Here is a 6,000-nt window from a genome sequence, read left to right on the forward strand (position 1 = left end):
CCAGGCTTCTCAAAAAGAAAAGGGAGATGACCCAAATAGATAAAATCATGAATGAAAATGGAATTATTACAACCAATCCCTCAGAGATACAAACAATTATCAGGGAATACTATGAAAAATTATATGCCAACAAATTGGACAACCTGGAAGAAATGGACAAATTCCTGAACACCCACACTCTTCCAAAACTCAACCAGGAGGAAATAGAAAGCTTGAACAGACCCATAACCAGCGAAGAAATTGAATCGGTTATTAAAAATCTCCCAACAAATAAGAGTCCAGGACCAGATGGCTTCCCAGGGGAGTTCTACCAGACGTTTAAAGCAGAGATAATACCTATCCTTCTCAAGCTATTCCAAGAAATAGAAAGGGAAGGAAAACTTCCAGACTCATTCTATGAAGCCAGTATTACTTTGATTCCTAAACCAGATAGAGACCCAGTAAAAAAAGAGAACTACCGGCCAATATCCCTGATGAATACGGATGCAAAAATTCATCAATAAGATACTAGCAAATCGAATTCAACGGCATATAAAAAGAATTATTCACCATGATCAAGTGGGATTCATTCCTGGGATGCAGGGCTGGTTCAACATTCGCAAATCAATCAACGTGATACATCACATTAACAAAAAAAAAGAGAAGAACCATATGATCCTGTCACTCGATGCAGAAAAGGCCTTTGACAAAATCCAGCACCCTTTCTTAATAAAAACCCTTGAGAAAGTCGAGATAGAAGGAACATACTTAAAGATCATAAAAGCCATTTATGAAAAGCCCACAGCTAACATCATCCTCAACGGGGAAAAACTGAGAGCTTTTTCCCTGAGATCAGGAACACGACAGGGATGCCCACTCTCACCGCTGTTGTTTAACATAGTGCTGGAAGTTCTAGCATCAGCAATCAGACAACAAAAGGAAATCAAAGGCATCAAAATTGGCAAAGATGAAGTCAAGCTTTCGCTCTTTGCAGATGACATGATATTATACATGGAAAATCCGATAGACTCCACCAAAAGTCTGCTAGAATTGATACATGAATTCAGCAAAGTTGCAGGATACAAAATCAATGTACAGAAATCAGTTGCATTCTTATACACTAACAATGAAGCAACAGAAAGACAAATAAAGAAACTGATCCCATTCAAAATTGCACCAAGAAGCATAAAATACCTAGGAATAAATCTAACCAAAGATGTAAAGGATCTGTATGCTGAAAACTATAGAAAGCTTACGAAGGAAATTGAAGAAGATTTAAAGAAATGGAAAGACATTCCCTGCTCATGGATTGGAAAAATAAATATTGTCAAAATGTCAATACTACCCAAAGCTATCTACACATTCAATGCAATCCCAATCAAAATTGCACCAGCATTCTTCTCGAATCTAGAACAAGCAATCCTAAAATTCATATGGAACCACAAAAGGCCCCGAATAGCCAAAGGAATTTTGAAGAAGAAGACCAAAGCAGGAGGCATCACAATCCCAGACTTTAGCCTCTACTACAAAGCTGTCATCATCAAGACAGCATGGTATTGGCACAAAAACAGACACATAGACCAATGGAATAGAATAGAAACCCCAGAACTAGACCCACAAACGTATGGTCAACTCATCTTTGACAAAGCAGGAAAGAACATCCAATGGAAAAAAGACAGCCTCTTTAACAAATGGTGCTGGGAGAACTGGACAGCAACATGCAGAAGGTTGAAACTAGACCACTTTCTCACACCATTCACAAAAATAAACTCGAAATGGATAAAGGACCTGAATGTGAGACAGGAAACCATCAAAACCTTAGAGGAGAAAGCAGGAAAAGACCTCTCTGACCTCAGCCGTAGCAATCTCTTACTCGACACATCCCCAAAGGCAAGGGAATTAAAAGCAAAAGTGAATTACTGGGACCTTATGAAGATAAAAAGCTTCTGCACAGCAAAGGAAACAACCAACAAAACTAAAAGGCAACCAACGGAATGGGAAAAGATATTTGCAAATGACATATCGGACAAAGGGCTAGTATCCAGAATCTATAAAGAGCTCACCAAACTCCACACCCGAAAAACAAATAACCCAGGGAAGAAATGGGCAGAAAACATGAATAGACACTTCTCTAAAGAAGACATCCGGATGGCCAACAGGCACATGAAAAGATGTTCAGCGTCGCTCCTTATCAGGGAAGTACAAATTAAAACCACACTCAGGTATCACCTCACGCCAGTCAGAGTGGCCAAAATGAACAAATCAGGAGACTATAGATGCTGGCGAGGATGTGGAGAAACGGGAACCCTCTTGCACTGTTGGTGGGAATGCAAATTGGTGCAGCCGCTCTGGAAAACAGTGTGGAGGTTCCTCAGAAAATTAAAAATAGACCTACCCTATGACCCAGCAATGGCACTGCTGGGAATTTATCCAAGGGATACAGGAGTACTGATGCATAGGGGCACTTGTACCCCAATGTTCATAGCAGCACTCTCAACAATAGCCAAATTATGGAAAGAGCCTAAATGTCCATCAACTGATGAATGGATAAAGAAATTGTGGTTTATATACACAATGGAATACTACGTGGCAATGAGGAAAAATGAAATATGGCCTTTTGTAGCAACGTGGATGGAACTGGAGAGTGTGATGCTAAGTGAAATAAGCCATACAGAGAAAGACAGATACCATATGGTTTCACTCTTATGTGGACCCTGAGAAACGTAACAGGAACCCATGGGGGAGGGGGAGGAAAAAAGGAAAAAAAAAAAAAAAAAAAAAAAAAAGAGGTTAGAGTGGGAGAGAGCCAAAGCATAAGAGACTGTTAAAAACTGAGAACAAACTGAGGGTTGATGGGGGGTGGGAGGGAGGAGAGGGTGGGTGATGGGTATTGAGGAGGGCACCTTTTGGGATGAGCACTGGGTGTTGTATGGAAACCAATTTGGACAATAAATTTCATATATTATAAAAAATAAAAAAAAAAAAAAAAAGAAATCATTGTGTCTAATTCACAGATGAGAAAACAATCTCAGAATCATTCAGTGACCTGCCTAAGATTATACAACTAATTAGGACAGAAACAGGATTCAAAGTTAGCAGACTGTTATGTTGCAGATACCATCTGAAAATAATTTTTTTCTAATAACAATATTAAAAATGAATCAATAAGTATCAATTCCATTTAACTAAATCTTAAAACATTGACCAGAAAATGTCCTCACTTTGACCTACATCATGGAAGAAGGAGAAATATAATCTTTGGGCCTGTACCAAGCACAGTGCAGACTCATAACAGATCAATAGATGTTGATCATTTAAATGACCTTTACATTTAAGTTATAGGCCTCTCTAACCCAAGACAAACATTTTTATTAAAATGTATAATCTTATTTTATTCTTTCTTGTGTGAATTCTCTTGATTATTAGTTTCTTTAATAATACCATAGGGCTTTTAATGACAGCTAATACTTATTCTTAGCATCCTTTGTTAAGATTTTCAATGGCAGCTATTCTACTTAAATTAGTCTACCTGATGGCACTGAATATATGATAGGCATAATCTATTATTTCCCTGAAGTTACATTGATATGCCCTGATCCATTTTAAGTGAACTCATATATGCACATGGAGTATACACATCTGGCTCCCAAGATGAGGAAGGGGTCTTCTTAGTATTTCCACATTCTGATAAAAATATAAGTCATCAATAACCAGTTATGAATTGAGAATTCCATCTTTTTGTCTCTTCACAGCCCATAAAACATAGTGGGAACTTAAATATTGTTTGTTAAATGAATGAATACATGTATAAATGAGTAAATAAGTACAAATGAGTAGAAAGAAGAGAGAGATGGAGTTTTGCTTTAAACATCAAACACTTCTGTTCACACAAAGGCTATTGATTTTTTTAGAAAGTAGTTCCTTTTCAAAATTCTTGATATTTTCTCATTTAGTGCTTAAACCAAAACTTGGGTCATTTAACTTTATAGTGGATATAGCTTTGTATTTACTATAAAAGCACAATTTGCTAATTATGGAAAATAAGTAAATACATATATGTAAAATAAAAAAAAGGACTGTTTATGATCACTTCCTGAGACAGAGAAGCTACTCTTATTTCTGTACCCCTTATCCAAGCAAGAATCTTAAGAAGAATTAATACATAACTTTAATGAAGATTATATTTTCTCTAGCTGCTGCAATGAAAGATGTCCTCAACAACCAATAGGTTTATATAACTAAAGCATTTGTATAGCGTATCAATCTAATTTTAAGTATGGTTCAAAATTGGCATACGTGCTCTAATTAAATAAGATAAGCCTCAAAGCTCTTGCATATCTTTTGTTTGTTTTAATTCTTAACCTCAGCCTATCTTTTCCCCAGGTTGTTCAGAATCTTTTCCGTTCTATGAAAATTTCCAGTCCCACACTTGCCTTCTACCCTTAACCAGTGACTTGATTCTCCTCCGGGTCTTTCCATGGCAATATCTCTCCAAACACCACCCCCCTTTCACTTACTGTTCTATTTTATCCTCATCTCTCCTCTCAAAAGAGGGTGGAATCCCTTTCTATACAAGGTGGGTTCTTCCACCTGGGGTTCCATCCCTTTCCCTATTACCTTCTTTTCTTTCTCCTTCATCTTCATGTGTTCTCTTCCCCTGGGATAAAAGTCTTCCTTATCCCTAAGAAAAATAAATAAATAAATAGGGGCGCCTGGGTGGCGTCGGTTAAGCGTCCGACTTCAGCCAGGTCACGATCTCGCGGTCCGTGAGTTCGAGCCCCGCATCAGGCTCTGGGCTGATGGCTCAGAGCCTGGAGCCTGTTTCCGATTCTGTGTCTCCCTCTCTCTCTGCCCCTCCCCCGTTCATGCTCTGTCTCTCTCTGTCCCAAAAATAAATAAAAAAACGTTGAAAAAAAAAAAGAAAAATAAATACATAATAACAAACCAGAAGCAAACAAAGACTTACCTCCATTTTATTCCTCCTTTACATTAACACTCCATGTTACACCTTTGACACCAAGCCCTTCAAAGAGTTATCTATGCTCATTTCCTGAACTTCTTAGCCTTGTGCTGTTAACCCTATAATCTGGTTTCTATTTACTGATTTCATTAATTTTCTAAAAGTCTTCTCTCAAAGGTCTTCTCTCAAAGGTCTGAATAATACAATACCCTCTGTCATACTTTCTAGAATTCTCAGAGCTATTTTTTTTTTCCCTCAGAGCCATCTTTATCTCTTCCCTCCAACAGCCCCTTATCTAATCAGTTAGTATATTGTGTCAATTCTCCTCCATGCTGCCTCTCTTATCCATAGTTTCCGCTTTATTCCAATAGGAGTAGCTCAGGTCCAATTCTAATCTTTTGCCCCTCTGCCCTTGATTATTACAAGTGACTCCTAACTGGTCTCCTTAAACCTGCCTCCTTCTATCAGTGCCAAAAAGTAAGCACTCTTGTTCCTCAGTAATCAGACCCAACCTTTCCTTTAGCTTCTCTACCTCCTGAGACCTCCTGCCCCACATTAGTGTCCTCACTTCTTCCTGGGCTTCCTGCCTTATGTTTTGGTTATACTGTACTGCTAGGCTGGAAATGCGTTTCAAATCTGACTGTGGAAAGGCAAATACCCTTACCAGTCACCTCCTCCATGAAGCCCTTCCCAGAGTGTTCATAAGCTAATATAACCTGAAGAAAAATCAGAATAAGACATAATTACAATGTAATCCCAATTCATATGTCTACTTGTATATGGTATATAAACATAGTGGATAGATATAGGTGATAATGCTAACAGTGCCCATTAAAAAAATTATTTTAATGTTTATTTGTTAATTTATTTTTGAGAGAAAGAGAGACAGAGTGTGAGGAGGGGAGGGACATATAGAGAGGGAGATACAGAATCTGAAGCAGACTCCATGCTCCGAGCTGTCAGCACAGAGCCCAACACCGGTCTTGAACTCACAGACTGTGAGATCATGACTTGAGCCGAAATTGGATGCTTAATCGACTGAGCCACCCAGGTGCCGCAAC

General features: G+C 38.3%; 1 long non-coding RNA gene across 1 annotated transcript in view; it reads right to left on the reverse strand.

Annotated features, from left to right (window-relative positions):
• Nucleotides 1-5,658, reverse strand: part of LOC123608695 — a 46,198-nt gene extending 40,540 nt beyond the window's left edge. Inside the window, exons 1-2 of the long non-coding RNA XR_006717390.1 lie at nucleotides 5,604-5,658; nucleotides 4,597-4,660 (exon numbers count right to left, since the gene is read on the reverse strand). This is a non-coding gene — a long non-coding RNA (uncharacterized LOC123608695). The remainder of the gene's footprint in view (nucleotides 1-4,596; nucleotides 4,661-5,603) is intronic.
• Between the last annotated feature and the right edge of the window lie 342 nt (nucleotides 5,659-6,000).

The sequence above is a fragment of the Leopardus geoffroyi genome, chromosome B2 (assembly GCF_018350155.1).
Source record: "Leopardus geoffroyi isolate Oge1 chromosome B2, O.geoffroyi_Oge1_pat1.0, whole genome shotgun sequence".
Classification (NCBI taxonomy): domain Eukaryota; kingdom Metazoa; phylum Chordata; class Mammalia; order Carnivora; family Felidae; genus Leopardus; species Leopardus geoffroyi.